Source organism: Pseudophryne corroboree, chromosome 6 (genome assembly GCF_028390025.1).
Source record: "Pseudophryne corroboree isolate aPseCor3 chromosome 6, aPseCor3.hap2, whole genome shotgun sequence".
NCBI lineage: Eukaryota > Metazoa > Chordata > Amphibia > Anura > Myobatrachidae > Pseudophryne > Pseudophryne corroboree.
This window is the reverse complement of record NC_086449.1, coordinates 141,411,893-141,431,258: the sequence shown is the minus strand read 5'-3', so window position 1 is coordinate 141,431,258 and position 19,366 is coordinate 141,411,893.

Sequence of the window (19,366 nt, the reverse complement as noted above, 5' to 3'; positions counted from 1 at the left end):
CTGGAAATCGGCGGCAGAAGACTCCGGTCTTCATCAAGGTAGCGCACAGCACTGCAGCTGTGCGCCATTGCTCCCCAGGCACACCACACACTCCGGTCACTGATGGGTGCAGGGCGCTGGGGGGGGGGCGCCCTGGGCTGCAATATGAGTACCTTGCTTGGCAAAATAACACATAATATAGTCATTAAGACTATATATGTGTAAAATCCCCTGTTAAAATATCCATAAAAAAGCGGGAGAAGTCCGCCGAAAAAGGGGCGGAGCTATCTCCCTCAGCACACTGGCGCCATTTCCTCTCACAGCTCCGCTGGAAGGACGCTCCCAAGGCTCTCCCCTGCAGTTTCCAGATTCCATAGGGTAAAAAAGAGAGGGGGGGGCACTAAATTTAAGCGCAAATAATATATATTTCTCTGACGTCCTAGTGGATGCTGGGAACTCCGTAAGGACCATGGGGAATAGCGGGCTCCGAAGGAGGCTGGGCACTCTAGAAAGATTTATGACTACCTGGTGTGCACTGGCTCCTCCCACTATGACCCTCCTCCAAGCCTCAGTTAGATTTTGTGCCCGGCCGAGGTTGGATGCACACTAGGGGCTCTCCTGAGCCTTTAGAAAGAAAGTATAGAAATTAGGTTTTTTATTTTCAGTGAGACCTGCTGGCAACAGGCTCACTGCAGCGAGGGACTAAGGGGAGAAGAAGCGAACCTGCCTGCTTGCAGCCAGCTTGGGCTTCTTAGGCTACTGGACACCATTAGCTCCAGAGGGATCGACCGCAGGCCCAGCCTTGGTGTTCGGTCCCGGAGCCGCGCCGCCGTCCCCCTTACAGAGCCAGAAGCAAGAAGAGGTCCGGAAAATCGGCGGCAGAAGACATCAGTCTTCACCAAGGTAGCGCACAGCACTGCAGCTGTGCGCCATTGCTCCTCACACACACTTCACACTCCGGTCACTGAGGGTGCAGGGCGCTGGGGGGGGGCGCCCTGAGAAGCAATAATAACACCTTGGCTGGCAAAAAATACCACAATATATAGCCCCAGAGGCTATATATGTGGAAAATACCCCTGCCAGAATATAGGAAAAAGCGGGAGAATAGTCAGCGGAAAAGGGGCGGAGCTATCTCCCTCAGCACACTGGCGTCATTTCTCCTTCACAGATCCGCTTGAAGGAAGCTCCCTGGCTCTCCACTGCAGTCTACACTACAGAAAAGGGTAAAAAAGAGAGGGGGGGCACTAAATTTAGGCGCAGTATACTTTTATATAGAAAAAGCAGCTATAGGGGACATAACTCAGTTAGTCCCTGCATTATATAGCGCTCTGGTGTGTGCTGGCATACTCTCACTCTGTCCTCGCAAAGGGCTTTTGTGGGTCCTGTCCTCTGTTGGAGCATTCCCTGTGTGTGTGCGGTGTGTCGGTACGGCTGTGTCGACATGTTTGATGAGGATAATGATGTGGAGACGGAGCAGATGCCTTTAGAAGGGATGTCTCCCCCTGCGGGGCAGACACCTGAGTGGTTGAGCTTATGGAAAGAAATGAATGCACGTATAGACTCCTTACATAAGAAATTTGACGACATGCCAAATGTGGGACAGCCGACTTCTCAGCTCGTGCCTGTCCAGGCGTCTCACAGGTCATCAGGGGCTCTAAAACGCCCGCTACCTCAGACCGCAGACCCAGATGTCGACACTGATACTGACACCAGTGTCGACGACGATGAGTCTAACCTGATGCCCACTAAGGCCATTCACTGCATGATTGAGGCAATGAAAGAGGTGTTACACATTTCTGATATAAATACAGGTACCACAAAGAAGGGTATTATGTTTGGGGAGAAAAAACTACCCGTAGTTTTTCCCCCATCAGATGAATTAAATGAAGTGTGTGAAGAAGCGTGGGCTTTCCCTGATAAAAAATTGGTGATTCCTAAGAAGGTACTAATGGCGTTCCCTTTCCCGCCAGAGGATAGGTCACGTTGGGAAACACCTCCTAAGGTGGATAAAGCGCTCACACGTTTGTCTAAAAAGGTGGCACTACCGTCTCCGGATACGGCCGCCCTCAAGGAACCTGCTGATAGAAAGCAGGAGGCTATCCTGAAGTCTGTATATACACACTCAGGCATTATACTTAGGCCAGCTATTGCGTCAGCATGGATGTGCAGTGCTGCCGCTGCGTGGTCAGATAAACTGTCAGAAAATATTGACACATTAGACAGAGACACGATCCTGCTAACCATAGACCATATCAAAGACTCAGTCTTATATATGAGAGATGCACAGAGGGAAATCTGCCGGCTGGCATCTAAAGTAAGTGCATTGTCCATTTCTGCTAGGAGAGGCTTATGGACTCGCCAGTGGACAGGAGATGCAGATTCTAAAAGGCACATGGAAGTTTTGCCATATAAGGGTGAGGAATTATTTGGGGATGGTCTCTCGGACCTAGTTTCCACAGCAACGTCTGGGAAGTCAGCATTTTTACCCCATGTCCCCTCACAGCCTAAGAAGGCGCCGTTTTATCAGGTTCAGTCCTTTCGGACCCAGAAAAACAAGCGTGGAAAAGGCGGGTCTTTTCTGTCCAGAGGCAGAGGTAGGGGAAAAAGGCTGCAACAAACAGCAGGTTCCCAGGAGCAAAAGTCCTCCCACGCTTCCTCTTCCAAGTCCGCCGCATGACGGTGGGGCTCCACAGGCGGAGCCAGGTACGGTGGGGGGACGCCTCAAGAATTTCAGCGATCAGTGGGCTCGCTCACAGGTGGATGCCTGGTTCCTTCAAATAGTATCTCAGGGGTACAAACTGGAATTCGAGGCGTCTCCACCCCACCGGTTCCTAAAATCTGCCTTGCCGATTGCTCCCTCAGACAGGGAGGCGGTGCTAGCGGCAATTCACAAGCTGTATTCCCAGCAGGTGATAATCAAGGTACCCCTACTTCAACAAGGCCGGGGTTACTATTCCACACTATTTGTGGTGCCGAAACCGGACGGTTCGGTGAGACCCATTTTAAATTTGAAATCCTTGAACACATACATAAAAAAATTCAAGTTCAAGATGGAATCGCTCAGGGCGGTTATTGTAAGCCTGGACGAGGGGGATTACATGGTATCCCTGGACATCAAGGATGCTTACTTGTATGTCCCCATTTAGCATCCTCACCAGGAGTACCTCAGATTTGTGGTACAGGATTGCCATTACCAATTCCAGACGCTGCCGTTTGGACTGTCCACGGCACCGAGGGTATTTACCAAGGTTATGGCGGAAATGATGATACTCCTTCGAAAAAAGGGAGTTTTAATTATCCCGTACTTGGACGATCTCCTAATAAAGGCGAGGTCCAAGGAACAGTTGTTGGTGGGAGTAGCACTATCTCAGGAAGTGCTGCACCAGCACGGCTGGATTCTGAATATCCCAAAGTCACAGCTGGTTCCGACGACACGGCTACTGTTCCTGGGTATGATTCTGGATACAGTCCAGAAAAAAGTGTTTCTCCCGGAGGAGAAAGCCAGGGAGTTGTCATCTCTAGTCAGAGACCTCCTGAAACCAAAACAGGTATCGGTGCATCACTGCACGCGGGTCCTGGGAAAGATGGTAGCTTCTTACGAAGCAATTCCCTTCGGCAGGTTCCATGCCAGAATCTTTCAGTGGGACCTGTTGGACCAATGGTCCGGATCGCATCTTCAGATGCATCGCTTAATAACCCTGTCTCCAAGACCCAGGGTGTCTCTACTGTGGTGACTGCAGAGTGCCCATCTTCTAGAGGGCCGCAGGTTCGGCATACAGGACTGGGTCCTGGTGACCACGGATGCCAGCCTTCGAGGCTGGGGGGCAGTCACATAGGGAAGAAATTTCCAAGGACTATGGTCGAGTCAGGAGACTTCTCTTCACATAAATATTCTGGAACTAAGGGCCATTTACAATGCCCTAAGTCAGGCAAAATCCCTGCTCTTACACCAGCCGGTGCTGATCCAGTCAGACAACATCACGGCAGTCGCCCATGTAAATCGACAGGGAGGCACAAGAAGCAGGATGGCGATGGCAGAAGCCACAAGAGTTCTCCGATGGGCGGAGAATCATGTTCTAGCACTGTCAGCAGTGTTCATTCCGGGAGTGGACAACTGGGAAGCAGACTTCCTCAGCAGACACGACCTCCACCCGGGAGAGTGGGGACTTCATCCAGAAGTTTTCCAGATGCTGGTAAACCGTTGGGAAAAACCACAGGTGGACATGATGGCGTCCCGCCTCAACAAAAAGTTGAAAAGATATTGCGCCAGGTCAAGGGACCCTCAGGCGATAGCTGTGGACGCTCTAGTGACACCGTGGGTGTACCTGTCGGTTTATGTGTTCCCTCCTCTGCCTCTCATACCAAAGGTATTGAGAATAATAAGAAAGCGAGGAGTAAACACAATTCTCGTGGTTCCGGATTGGCCAAGACGAGCGTGGTACCCGGAACTTCAAGAGATGCTCTCAGAGGACCCGGGGCCTCTACCGCTCAGACAGGACCTGCTACAGCAGGGGCCCTGTCTGTTCCAAGACTTACCGCGGCTGCGTTTGACGGCATGGCGGTTGAACGCCGGATCCTGAAGGAAAAGGGTATTCCGGGAGAAGTCATTCCTACGCTTATTAAAGCCAGGAAAGATGTTACGGCAAAGCATTATCACCGCATATGGCGGAAATATGTTGCATGGTGCGAGGCAAAAAAGGCCCCAACAGAGGAATTTCAGCTGGGTCGATTTCTGCATTTCCTGCAAGCAGGAGTGAATATGGGCCTAAAACTAGGCTCCATTAAAGTACAGATCTCGGCTCTGTCGATTTTCTTTCAAAAAGAACTAGCTTCAGTACCTGAAGTTCAGACATTTGTGAAAGGAGTGCTGCATATTCAGCCCCCGTTTGTGCCTCCTGTGGCACCTTGGGATCTCAACGTGGTGTTGAGTTTCTTAAAATCACATTGGTTTGAGCCACTAAAAACCGTGGATCTAAAATATCTCACGTGGAAAGTGGTCATGTTATTGGCCTTGGCTTCAGCCAGGCGAGTGTCAGAATTGGCGGCTTTATCATGTAAAAGCCCTTATCTGAATTTCCATATGGATAGGGCAGAATTGAGGACTCGTCCCCAGTTTCTCCCTAAGGTGGTGTCAGCGTTTCACCTGAACCAGCCTATTGTGGTGCCTGCGGCTACTAGGGATTTGGAGGACTCCAAGTTGCTAGACGTTGTCAGGGCCCTGAAAATATATGTTTCCAGGACGGCTGGAGTCAGAAAATCTGACTCGCTGTTTATCCTGTATGCACCCAACAAGCTGGGTGCTCCTGCTTCTAAGCAGATTATTGCTCGCTGGATTTGTAGTACAATTCAGCTTGCACATTCTGTGGCAGGCCTGCCACAGCCAAAATCTGTAAATGCCCATTCCACAAGGAAGGTGGGCTCATCTTGGGCGGCTGCCCGAGGGTCTCGGCTTTACAACTTTGCCGAGCAGCTACTTGGTCAGGGGCAAACACGTTTGCAAAATTCTACAAATTTGATACCCTGGCTGAGGAGGACCTAGAGTTCTCTCATTCGGTGCTGCAGAGTCATCCGCACTCTCCCGCCCGTTTGGGAGCTTTGGTATAATCCCCATGGTCCTTACGGAGTTCCCAGCATCCACTAGGACGTCAGAGAAAATAAGAATTTACTCACCGGTAATTCTATTTCTCGTAGTCCGTAGTGGATGCTGGGCGCCCATCCCAAGTGCGGATTGTCTGCAATACTTGTACATAGTTATTGCTAACTAAAGGGTTATTGTTGAGCCATCTGTTGAGAGGCTCAGTTGTTTTCATACTGTCAAACTGGATATAGTATCACGAGTTGTACGGTGTGATTGGTGTGGCTGGTATGAGTCTTACCCGGGATTCAAAATCCTTCCTTATTATGTCAGCTCGTCCGGGCACAGTGTCCTAACTGAGGCTTAGAGGAGGGTCATAGTGGGAGGAGCCAGTGCACACCAGGTAGTCATAAATCTTTCTAGAGTGCCCAGCCTCCTTCGGAGCCCGCTATTCCCCATGGTCCTTACGGAGTTCCCAGCATCCACTACGGACTACGAGAAATAGAATTACCGGTGAGTAAATTCTTATTATAGCTGCTATAGGGAAAAATCACTTGTGTAGTGTGAATCCCTGCATTATATAGCGCTCTGGTGTGTGCTGGCATACTCTCTCTCTGTCTCCCCAAAGGACTTTGTGGGGTCCTGTCCTCGTTTAAGTTGTTTGGGGATGGTCTCTCGGACCTCGTTTCCACAGCAACAGCTGGGAAGTCAGCATTTTAACCCCATGTTCCCTCATAGCCAAAGAAAGCACCGTATTATCAGGTACAGTCCTTTCGGCCCCAGAAAGGCAAGCGGGTTAAAGGCGCGTCCTTTCTGCCCAGAGGCAGAGGTAGAGGGAAAAAGCTGCAGCATACAGCCAGTTCCCAGGAACAAAAGTCCTCCCCCGCTTCTTCTAAGTCCACCGCATGACGCTGGGGCTCCACAGGCGGATCCAGGTACGGTGGGGGCCCGTCTCAAGAACTTCAGCGACCAGTGGGTTCGCTCACGGGTGGATCCCTGGATTCTACAAGTAGTGTCTCAGGGGTACAAGCTGGAATTCGAGACGTCTCCCCCTCGCCGTTTCCTCAAATCTGCCTTGCCGACAGCTCCCCCGGACAGGGAGGAAGTGCTGGAGGAAATTCACAAGCTGTATTCGCAGCAGGTGATAGTCAAGGTACCCCTCCTTCAACAAGGACGGGGTTACTATTCCACAATGTTTGTGGTACCGAAACCGGACGGTTCGGTGAGACCCATTTTAAATTTAAAATCCTTGAACACTTATATAAGAAGGTTCAAGTTCAAGATGGAATCGCTCAGGGCGGTGATTGCAAGCCTGGACGAGGGGGATTACATGGTATCACTGGACATCAAGGATGCTTACCTGCATGTCCCCATTTACCTTCCTCACCAGGAGTACCTCAGATTTGTGGTACAGGACTGTCATTACCAATTCCAGACGTTGCCGTTTGGTCTGTCCACGGCACCGAGGGTATTTACCAAGGTAATGGCCGAAATGATGATACTCCTTCGGAAAAAGGGAGTTTTAATTATCCCGTACTTGGACGATCTCCTTATAAAGGCGAGGTCCAGGGAACAGTTGTTGATCGGAGTAGCACTAGCTCGGGAAGTGCTACAATAGCAAGGCTGGATCCTGAATATTCCAAAGTCGCAGCTGGTTCCTACAACGTGTCTACTGTTCCTGGGGATGGTTCTGGACACAGAACAGAAAAAAGTGTTCCTCCCGGAGGAGAAGGCCAAGGAGTTGTCATCTCTAGTCAGAGACCTCCTAAAACCAAAACAGGTGTCGGTGCACCACTGCACGCGAGTCCTGGGAAAGATGGTGGCTTCTTACGAAGCAATTCCATTCGGAAGGTTCCATGCAAGGATCTTTCAGTGGGATCTGTTGGACAAGTGGTCCGGATCGCATCTTCAGATGCATCGGCTGATAACCCTGTCTCCAAGGGCCAGGGTGTCGCTGTTGTGGTGGCTGCAGAGTGCTCATCTTCTAGAGGGCCGCAGATTCGGCATACAGGACTGGATCCTGGTGACCACGGATGCCAGCCTTCGAGGTTGGGGGGCAGTCACACAGGGAAGAACTTCCAGGGACAATGGTCGAGTCAGGAGACTTCCCTACACATAAATATTCTGGAACTAAGGGCCATTTACAATGCCCTAAGTCAGGCAAGACCCCTGCTTCAACACCAGCCGGTGCTGATCCAGTCAGACAACATCACAGCGGTCGCCCATGTAAACCAACAGGGCGGCACAAGAAGCAGGATGGCGATGGCAGAAGCCACAAGGATTCTCCGATGGGCGGAAAATCATGTGTTAGCACTGTCAGCAGTGTTCATTCCCGGAGTGGACAACTGGGAAGCAGACTTTCTCAGCAGTTACGACCTCCACCCGGGAGAGTGGGGACTTCATCCAGAAGTCTTCCAGATGATTGTACACTTGTGGGAAATGCCACAGGTGGACATGACGGCGTCCCGCCTCAACAAAAAGCTAAATATTGCGCCAGGTCAAGGGACCCTCAGGCGATAGCTGTGGAAGCTTTAGTGACACCGTGGGTGTACCAGTCGGTTTATGTGTTCCCTCCTCTTCCTCTCATACCCAAGGTACTGAGAATAATAAGAAGGAGAGGAGTAAGAACTATAATCATTGTTCCGGATTGGCCAAGAAGAGCTTGGTACCCAGAACTTCAAGAAATGATATCAGAGGAACCATGGCCTATGCCGCTCAGACAGGACCTACTGCAGCAGGGACCCTGTCTGTTCCAAGACTTACCGCGACTGTGTTTGACGGCATGGCGGTTGAACGCCGGATCCTGAAGGAAAAGGGCATTCCGGAGGAAGTCATCCCTACGCTGATTAAAGCTAGGAAGGAGGTGACCGCAAACCATTATCACCGCATTTGGCGAAAATATGTTGCGTGGTGTGAGGCCAGAAGGGCCCCAACGGAGGAATTTCAGCTGGGTCGATTTCTGCACTTCCTACAGTCAGGGGTGACTATGGGCCTCAAATTAGGTTCCATTAAGGTCCAGATTTCGGCTCTGTCGATTTTCTTCCAAAAAGAACTGGCTTCACTGCCTGAAGTTCAGACGTTTGTTAAAGGAGTGCTGCATATTCAGCCCCCTTTTGTGCCCCCAGTGGCACCTTGGGATCTCAACGTGGTGTTGGATTTCCTTAAGTCACATTGGTTTGAGCCACTTAAAACCGTGGAACTAAAATATCTCACGTGGAAAGTGGTCATGCTGTTGGCCTTGGCTTCAGCCAGGCGTGTATCAGAATTGGTGGCTTTGTCATGTAAAAGCCCTTATCTGATTTTCCATATGGATAGGGCGGAATTGAGGACTCGTCCCCAATTTCTTCCTAAGGTGGTATCAGCTTTTCATTTGAACCAACCTATTGTGGTGACTGCGGCTACTAAGGACTTGGAGGATTCCAAGTTGCTGGACGTAGTCAGGGCCCTGAAAATCTATGTTTCCAGGACGGCTGGAGTCGGGAAAACTGACTCGCTATTTATCCTGTATGCGCCCAACAAGCTCGGTGCTCCTGCTTCAAAGCAGTCTATTGCTCGCTGGATCTGTAGTACGATTCAACTTGCACATTCTGCGGCTGGACTGCCGCATCCTAAATCTGTAAAAGCCCATTCCACGAGGAAAGTGGGCTCTTCTTGGGCGGCTGCCCGAGGGGTCTCGGCTTTACAACTTTGCCGAGCTGCTACTTGGTCGGGTTCAAACACATTTGCTAAATTCTACAAGTTTGATACCCTGGCCGAGGAGGACCTTGAGTTTGCTCATTCGGTGCTGCAGAGTCATCCGCACTCTCCCGCCCGTTTGGGAGCTTTGGTATAATCCCCATGGTCCTTACGGAGTCCCCAGCATCCACTAGGACGTCAGAGAAAATAAGAATTTACTCACCGGTAATTCTATTTCTCGTAGTCCGTAGTGGATGCTGGGCGCCCATCCCAAGTGCGGATTGTCTGCAAAACTTGTATATAGTTATCGCTTAACTAAAAGGGTTATTGTTATGAGCCATCTGTTCGTGAGGCTCAGTTGTTATTCATACTGTTAACTAGATATAGTATCACGATTTGTCTGGTGTGATTGGTGTGGCTGGTATGAGTCTTACCCGGGATTTCAAATCCTTCCTTATTGTGTCAGCTCTTCTGGGCACAGTTTCCTAACTGAGGTCTGGAGGAGGGGCATAGAGGGAGGAGCCAGTGCACACCAGGTAGTCCTATTTCTTTCTTAGTTGTGCCCAGTCTCCTGCGGAGCCCACTATTCCCCATGGTCCTTACGGAGTCCCTAGCATCCACTACGGACTACGAGAAATAGAATTACCGGTGAGTAAATTCTTATTTCTCTGACGTCCTAGTGGATGCTGGGGACTCCGTAAGGACCATGGGGAATAGCGGCTCCGCAGGAGACTGGGCACAAAAGTAAAGCTTTAGAACTACCTGGTGTGCACTGGCTCCTCCCCCTATGACCCTCCTCCAAGCCTCAGTTAGATTTTTGTGCCCGAACGAGAAGGGTGCACACTAGGTGGCTCTCCTGAGCTGCTTAGTGAAAAGTTTAGTTTTAGGTTTTTTATTTTCAGTGAGACCTGCTGGCAACAGGCTCACTGCATCGAGGGACTAAGGGGAGAAGAAGCGAACTCACCTGCGTGCAGAGTGGATTGGGCTTCTTAGGCTACTGGACATTAGCTCCAGAGGGACGATCACAGGCCCAGCCATGGATGGGTCCCAGAGCCGTGCCGCCGGCCCCCTTACAGAGCCAGAAGACAGAAGAGGTCCGGGAAATCGGCGGCAGAAGACGTCCTGTCTTCAATAAGGTAGCGCACAGCACCGCAGCTGTGCGCCATTGCTCTCAGCACACTTCACACTCCGGTCACTGAGGGTGCAGGGCGCTGGGGGGGGGCGCCCTGAGACGCAATAAAAACACCTTAGATGGCGAAAAATACATCACATATAGCTCCTGGGCTATATGGATGCATTTAACCCCTGCCAGAATACACAGAAAAACGGGAGATAAGGCCGCCGAGAAGGGGGCGGAGCCTATCTCCTCAGCACACTGGCGCCATTTTCCCTCACAGCTCCGTTGGAGGGAAGCTCCCTGGCTCTCCCCTGCAGTCACTACCCTACAGAAAGGGTTAAAAAGAGAGGGGGGCACTAATTACGCGCAGTATTAAAAATACAGCAGCTATAAGGGGAAAAACACTTATATAAGGTTATCCCTGTATATATATATATATAGCGCTCTGGTGTGTGCTGGCAAACTCTCCCTCTGTCTCCCCAAAGGGCTAGTGGGGTCCTGTCCTCTATCAGAGCATTCCCTGTGTGTGTGCTGTGTGTCGGTACGTTTGTGTCAACATGTTTGAGGAGAAAAATGATGTGGAGACGGAGCAGATTGCCTGTAATAGTGATGTCACCCCCTAGGGGGTCGACACCTGAGTGGATGAACTGTTGGAAGGAATTACGTGACAGTGTCAGCTCTGTATAAAAGACAGTGGTTGACATGAGACAGCCGGCTACTCAGCTTGTGCCTGTCCAGACGTCTCATAGGCCGTCAGGGGCTCTAAAGCGCCCGTTACCTCAGATGGCAGATATAGACGCCGACACGGATACTGACTCCAGTGTCGACGGTGAAGAGACAAATGTGACTTCCAGTAGGGCCACACGTTACATGATTGAGGCAATGAAAAATGTTTTACACATTTCTGATAATACGAGTACCACCAAAAAGGGGTATTATGTTCGGTGAGGAAAAACTACCTGTAGTTTTCCTGAATCTGATAAATTAAATGAGGTGTGTGATAATGCGTGGGTTTCCCCCGATAACAACTGATAATTTCTAAAATGTTATTGGCATTATATCCTTTCCCGCCAGAGGTTAGGGTGTGTTGGGAAACACCCCCTAGGGTGGATAAAGCGCTCACACGCTTGTAAGAACAAGGGCTCTACCCTCTCCTGAGATGGCCGCCCTTAAGGATCCTGCTGATAGAAAGCAGGAGGGTATCCTAAAATGTATTTACACACATACTGGTGTTATACTGCGACCAGCAATCGCCTCAGCCTGGATGTGCAGTGCTGGGTTGGCGTGGTCGGATTCCCTGACTGAAAATATTGATACCCTAGATAGGGACAGTATATTATTGCCTATAGAGCATTTAAAAGATGCATTTCTATATATGCGTGATGCACAGCGGAATATTTGCCGACTGGCATCAAGTCTAAGTGCGTTGTCCATTTCTGCCAGTAGAGGGTTATGGACACGACAGTGGTCAGGTGATGCGGATTCCAAACGGCATTTGGAAATATTGCCTTATTAAGGGGAGGAGTTATTTGGGGTCGGTCTTTCAGACCTGGTGGCCACGGCAACAGCTGGGAAATCCACGTTTGTACCCCAGGTCGCCTCTCAACATAAGAAGACGCCGTATTATCAGGCGCAGTCTTTTCGTGGGCAAGCGGGCAAAAGGTTCCTCATTTCTGCCCCGTGACAGAGGGAGAGGAAAAAGGCTGCAGAAATCAGCCAGTTCCCAGGAACAGAAGCCCTCTCCCGCCTCTGCCAAGCCCTCAGTATGACGCTGGGGCTTTACAAGCAGAATCAGGCACGGTGGGGGCCCGTCTCAATGAATTTCAGCGCGCAGTGGGCTCACTCGCAAGTAGACCCCTGGATCCTTCAGGTGATATCCCAGGGGTACAAATTGGAATTCGAGACGTCTCCCCCTCGCCGTTTCCTAAAGTCGGCTTTACCGATGTCTCCTTCTGACAGGGAGGCAGTTTTGGAAGCCATTCACAAGCTGTATTCCCAGCAGGTGATAATCAAGGTACCCCTCCTGCAACAGGGAACGGGGTATTATTCCACACTGTTGTGGTACCGAAGCCGGACGGCTCGGTGAGACCGATTCTAAATCTAAAATCTTGAACACTTACATACGGAGGTTCAAATTCAAGATTGAGTCACTCAGAGCAGTGATTGCGAACCTGGAAGAAGGGGACTACATGATGTCTCGGGACATCAAGGATGCTTACCTTCATGTCCCAATTTACCCTTCTCACCAAGTGTACCTCAGGTTTATGGTACAGAACTGTCACTATCAGTTTCAGACGCTGCCGTATGGATGGTCCACGGCACCCCGGGGTCTTTACCAAGGTAATGGCCGAAATGATGATACTCCTTCGAAGGAAGGGAATTTTAGTTATCCCTTACTTGGACGATTCCCTGATAAGGGTAAGATCCAGGGAACAGTTGGAGGTCGGTGTAGCACTATCTTAGGTAGTGTTGCGGCAGCACGATTGGATTCTCAATATTCCAAAATCGCAGCTGATTCCGACGACTCGTCGTCTGTTCCTAGGGATGATCCTGGACACAGTCCAGAAAAAGGTGTTTCTCCCGGAGGAGAAAGTCAGGGAGTTATCCGAGCTAGTCGGGAACCTCCTATAACCGAGCCAAGTCTCAGTACATCAATGAAAGGGTTCTGGGAAAAATGGTGGCTTCCTACGAAGCAATCCCATTCGGCAGATTCCACGCAAGAACTTTCCAGTGGGACCTGCTGGACAAATGGTCCGGGTCGCATCTTCAGATGCATCAGCGGATAACCCTGTCACCAAGCACAAGGGTGTCTCTCCTGTGGTGGTTGCAGAGTGCTCATCTTCTAGAGGGCCGCAGATTCGACATTCAGGACTGGGTCCTGGTGACCACGGATGCCAGCCTACGAGGCTGGGGAGCAGTCACACAGGGAAGGAATTTCCAGAGCTTATGGTCAAGCCTGGAGACATCACTTCACATAAATATCCTGAAGCTAAGGGCCATTTACAATGCTCTAAGCTCAGCAAGACCTCTGCTTCAAGGTCACCCGGAGTTGATCCATTCGGACAACATCACGGCAGTCACCCACGTAAACAGACAGGGTGACACAAGAAGCAGGAGGGCAATGGCAGAAGCTGCAAGGATTCTTCGCTGGGCGGAAAATCATGTGAAAGCACTGTCAGCAAGTGGGGACTTCACCCAGAAGTCTTCCACATGTTTATAAAACTCGACAAGTATTGCGCCGGGTCAAGGGACCCTCCAGCAATAGCTGTAGACGCTCTGGTAACACAGTGGGTGTACCAGTCAGTGTATGTGTTCCCTCCTCTGCCTCTCATACCCAAGGTACTGAGAATTATAAGATGGAGAGGAGTAAGCACTATATTCGGGCTCCGGATTGGCCAAGAAGGACTTGGTAACCGGAACTTCAAGAGATGCTCACGGAAGGATCCGTGGCCTCTACCTCTAAGAAGGGACCTGCTCCAGCAAGACTTACCGCGACTGCGTTTGACGGCATGGCGGTTGAACTCCGGATCCTGAAGGAGAAAGGCATTCCGGATGAAGTCATTCCTATCCTGATCAAAGCCAGGAAAGATATAACCGCAAAACATTATCACCGCATTTGGCGAAAATATGTTGCGTGGTGCGAGGCCAGTAAGGCCCCGACGGAGGAATTTTCAACTAGGTCGATTCCTACATTTCCTGCAAACAGGAGTGTCTATGGGCCTGAAATGGGGGTCCATTAAAGTTCAAATTTCGGCCCTGTCAATTTTCTTCCAAAAAGAACTAGCTTCAGTCCCTGAAGTTCAGACGTTTGTGAAAGGGGTACTGTATATACAGCCTCCTTTTGTGCCTCCAGTGGCACCTTGGGATCTAAATGTAGTTTTTGGGTTCCAAAAGTCACATTGGTTTGAACCACTTAAATATGTGGAGTTAAAATATCTCACATGGAAAGTGGTCATGCTGTTGGCCCTGGCCTGGGCCAGGTGCGTGTCAGAATTGGCGGCTTTATCCTGTAAAAGCCCTCATCTGATTTTCCATTCGGACAGGGCGGAATTGAGGACTTGTCCTCAGTTTCTCCCGAAGGTGGTTTTCAGCGTTTCACCTGAATCAACCTATTGTGGTGCCTGCGGCTACTAGGGACTTGGAGGACTCCAAGTTGCTAGACGTTGTCAGGGCCCTGGAAATATAGGTTTCCAGGACGGCTGGAGTCAGAAAATCTGACTCGTTGTTTATTCTGTATGCACCCAACAAGCTGGGTGCTCCTGCTTCTAAGCAGACTATTGCTCGTTGGATTTGTAGTACAATTCAGCTTGCACATTCTGTGGCAGGCCTGCCACAGACAAAATCTGTAAAAGCCCATTCCACAAGGAAGGTAGGCTCATCTTGGGCGGCTGCCCGAGGGGTCTCGGCTTTACAACTTTGCCGAGCAGCTACTTGGTCAGGAGCAAATACGTTTGTAAAATTCTACAAATTTGATACCCTGGCTGAGGAGGACCTGGAGTTCTCTCATTTGGTGCTGCAGAGTCATCCGCACTCTCCCGCCCGTTTTGGGAGCTTTGGTATAATCCCCATGGTCCTTACGGAGTCCCCAGCATCCACTAGGACGTCAGAGAAAATAAGAATTTACTTACCGATAATTCTATTTCTCGTAGTCCGTAGTGGATGCTGGGCGCCCATCCCAAGTGCGGATTGTCTGCAATACTGGTACATAGTTATTGTTACCAAAAAAATCGGGTTATTGCTGTAGTGAGCCATCTTTTCTAGAGGCTCCTCTGTTATCATGCTGTCAACTGGGTTTAGATCACAAGTTATATGGTGTGATTGGTGTGGCTGGTATGAGTCTTACCCGGGATTCAAAATCCTTCCTTATTGTGTACGCTCGTCCGGGCACAGTATCCTAACTGAGGCTTGGAGGAGGGTCATAGGGGGAGGAGCCAGTGCACACCAGGTAGTTCTAAAGCTTTACTTTTGTGCCCAGTCTCCTGCGGAGCCGCTATTCCCCATGGTCCTTACGGAGTCCCCAGCATCCACTACGGACTACGAGAAATAGAATTATCGGTAAGTAAATTCTTATTTTTCTCCTAGTCCGTAGAGGATGCTGGGGACTCCGTAAGGACCATGGGGTATAGATTGGCTCCGCAGGAGACATGGGCACTATAAAGAACTTTTAGTATGGGCGTGCACTGGCTCCTCCCTCTATGCCCCTCCCCCAGACCTCAGTTAGAGAAACTGTGCCCAGAGGAGATGGACAATATGAGGAAAGGATTTTGTAATCTAAGGGCAAGATTCATACCAGCCCACACCATCCACACCGTATAACCTGGAATATACGCAACCAGTTAACAGTATGAACAAAACAGTATCAGCCAAAGACTGATCCCAACTGTAACATAACCCTTATGTGAGCAACAACTATATACAAGTCATGCAGAAATATGTCCGCACTGGGACGGGCGCCCAGCATCCTCTACGGACTAGGAGAAAAAGATTTACCGGTAGGTATAAAATCTTATTTTCTCTTACGTCCTAGAGGATGCTGGGGACTCCGTAAGGACCACGGGGATTATACCAAAGCTCCAGACTGGGCGGGAGAGTGCGGATGAGTCTGCAGCACCGATTGAGCAAACAGGAGGTCCTCCTCAGCCAAGGTATCAAACTTGTAGAATTTAGCAAAAGTGTTTGACCCCGACCAAGTCGCCGCTCGGCAAAGTTGTAAAGCCGAGACGCCTCGGGCAGCCGCCCAAGAAGAGCCCACCTTCCTAGTGGAATGGGCCTTTACCGAATTTGGTAACGGCAATCCAGCCGTAGAATGAGCCTGCTGAATCGTGTTACAGATCCAGCGAGCAATAGTCTGCTTAGAAGCAGGAGCGCCAACTTTGTTGGCTGCATACAGGACAAACAGTGCCTCTGTTTTCCTAATCCGAGCCGTCCTGGATACGTACATTTTTAAGGCCCTGACTACATCAAGGGACATGGAATCCTCCAAGTCTCCCGTAGCCACAGGCACCACAATAGGTTGGTTCATATGAAACGATGACACCACCTTAGGTAAAAATTGAGGACGAGTCCTCAACTCTGCTCTATCCACATGGAAAATGAGATAGGGGCTCTTATGAGACAAAGCCGCCAATTCGGACACCCGCCTTGCAGATGCCAAGGCCAACAACATGACCACCTTCCAGGTGAGAAATTTTAATTCAACTGTTTGAAGAGGTTCAAACCAGTGAGATTTTAGGAACTGTAACACCACGTTAAGGTCCCATGGTGCCACTGGGGGCACAAAAGGAGGCTGGATGTGTAGCACTCCCTTTACAAAAGTCTGGACTTCTGGGAGAGAAGCCAATTTCTTCTGGAAGAATATAGATAGGGCCGAAATCTGTACCTTTATGGAGCTAACTTTAGGCCCATATCCATATCTGTCTGTAGAAAGTGGAGAAAACGGCCCAGGTGGAAATCTTCCGTAGGAGCATTCTTGACTTCACACCAAGATACATATTTCCTCCAGATACGGTGATAATGTTTCACCGTCACCTCCTTCCTAGCCTTTATCAGAGTAGGGATGACTTCCTCTGGAATACTTTTCCCAGCTAGGATTCGGCGTTCAACCGCCATGCCGTCAAACGTAACCGCGGTAAGTCTTGGAACACGCAGGGCCCCTGCTGCAACAGGTCCTCCCTGAAAGGAAGAGGCCATGGATCTTCTGTGAGCATCTCCTGAAGATCTGAATACCAGGCCCTTCGAGGCCAATCTGGAACAATGAGTATTGTCTGTACTCTTTTTTGTCTTATGATTCTCAATATTTTTGAGATTATAGGAAGAGGAGGGAACACATCGACCGCCTGAAACACCCATGGGGTCACCAGGGCGTCTACCGCTACTGCCTGAGGGTCCCTTGACCTGGCACAATACCTCCAAAGCTTCTTGTTGAGGCGTGACGCCATCATGTCTATTTGAGGAAGTCCCCAAAGACTTGTTATCTCTGCAAAAGCTTCTTGATAAAGTCCTCACTCTCCTGGATGGAGTCTGCTGAGGAAGTCTGCTTCTCAGTTGTCCACTCACGGAATGAATACCGCTGACAGCGCACTTACGTGATTTTCTGCCCAGCGTAGAATCCTGGTGGCTTCCGCCATTGCCACTCTGCTCCTTGTCCCGCCTTGGCGGTTTACATGAGCCACGTCTTTGACATTGTCTGACTGAATCAGAACCGGTAGGTCGCGAAGTAGATTCTCCGCTTGTCGTAGGCCGTTGTATATGGCCCTTAATTCCAGTATGTTGATGTGTAGACAAGCCTCCTGGCTTGACCATAGTCCCTGAAAATTTCTTCCTTGTGTGACTGCTCCCCATCCTCGGAGGCTCGCGTCAGTGGTCATCAGAACCCAGTCTTGAATGCTGAACCTGCGACCCTCTAGAAGGTGAGTACTCTGCAGCCACCGCAGGAGAGACACCCTGGCCCTGGGGGACAGGGTTATTTTCTGATGTATTTGAAGATGGGACCCGGACCACTTGCCCAGAAGGTCCCACTGAAAAGTCCTCGCATGAAACCTGCCGAAGGGGATGGCTTCGTAGGTCGCCACCATTTTCCCCAGTACTCGAGTGCATTGATGGACTGACACTCTTTTCGGTTTTAACAGGTCTCTGACCATGTTCTGGAGTTCCTGGGCTTTTTCCATCGGGAGAAAAACCCTCTTTTGTTCTGTGTCCAGAATCATGCCTAAGAAAGACAGTCGAGTCGTCGGAACCAACTGTGACTTTGGTAGATTTAGAATCCAGCCATGCTGCTGCAGCACTCTCAGGGAGAGCGACACGCTTCTCTGCAATTGTTCCTTTGATCTCGCTTTTATCAGGAGATCGTCCAAGTACGGGATAATTGTGACTCCTTGTCTGCGCAGGAGCACCATCATTTCCGCCATTACCTTGGTGAAAACCCTTGGGGCCGTAGAAAGCCCAAACGGCAACGTCTGAAACTGGTAATGACAGTCCTGTACAGCGAATCTCAGGTATGCCTGATGAGGAGGATATATGGGGACGTGAAGGTATGCATCCTTTATGTCCAGTGACACCATAAAATCCCCCCCTTCCAGGCTGGAGATAACTGCCCTGAGCGATTCCATCTTGAACTTGAAGTACAGGTTTAGGGATTTTAAATTTAGAATGGGTCTGACCGAGCCATCCGGTTTCAGGACCACAAATAGGGTTGAATAGTACCCTTTTCCCTGTTGTATTAGGGGAACCTTGATAATCACCTGCTGTTGACACAGCTTTTGAATTGCAGCTAAAACTATCTCCCTCTCTGGGGGAGAAGCTGGTAAAGCCGATTTGAAGAATCGTCGAGAAGGCACGTCTTAGAATTCCAGCTTGTAGCCTTGGAATACAATTTCCATCGCCCAAGGATCCACGTCCGACTGAACCCATACGTGGCTGAAGAGTCGAAGACGTGCCCCCACCGGCGCGGACTCCCTCAGTGGAGCCCCAGCGCCATGCAGTGGATTTAGTAGAAGCCGGGGAGGACTTCTGCTCCTGGGAACTAGCCGTAGCAGGCATTCTTTTCCCTCTACCCTTACCTCTAGCGAGGAAGGAAGAGCCCCGACCTCTTCTGGACTTATGCGACCAAAAGGACTGCATCTGATACTGTGGTGTTTTCTTTTGCTGTGGGGGAACAAAAGGCAAAAAAGTAGATTTACCTGCGGTAGCTGTGGAAAACAGGTCCGTGAGACCTTCCCCAAATAAAACCTCCCCCTTGTAAGGCAAAACTTCTATATGCCTCTTTGAGTCGGCATCACCCGTCCATTGGCGGGTCCACAGTGCTCGCCTAGCAGAAATCGCCATGGCGTTGGCTCTCGACCCTAGCAGCCCAACGTCTCTCTGAGCGTCTCTCATATATAAGACTGCGTCTTTGATGTGACCTAAGGTCAATAAAATGGTATCCCTATATAGGGTATCAATATCAGCTGACAAGGTATCTGTCCAACCTGCTACCACGCTACAAACCCAAGCCGATGCTATTGCCGGTCTGAGTAAAGCAC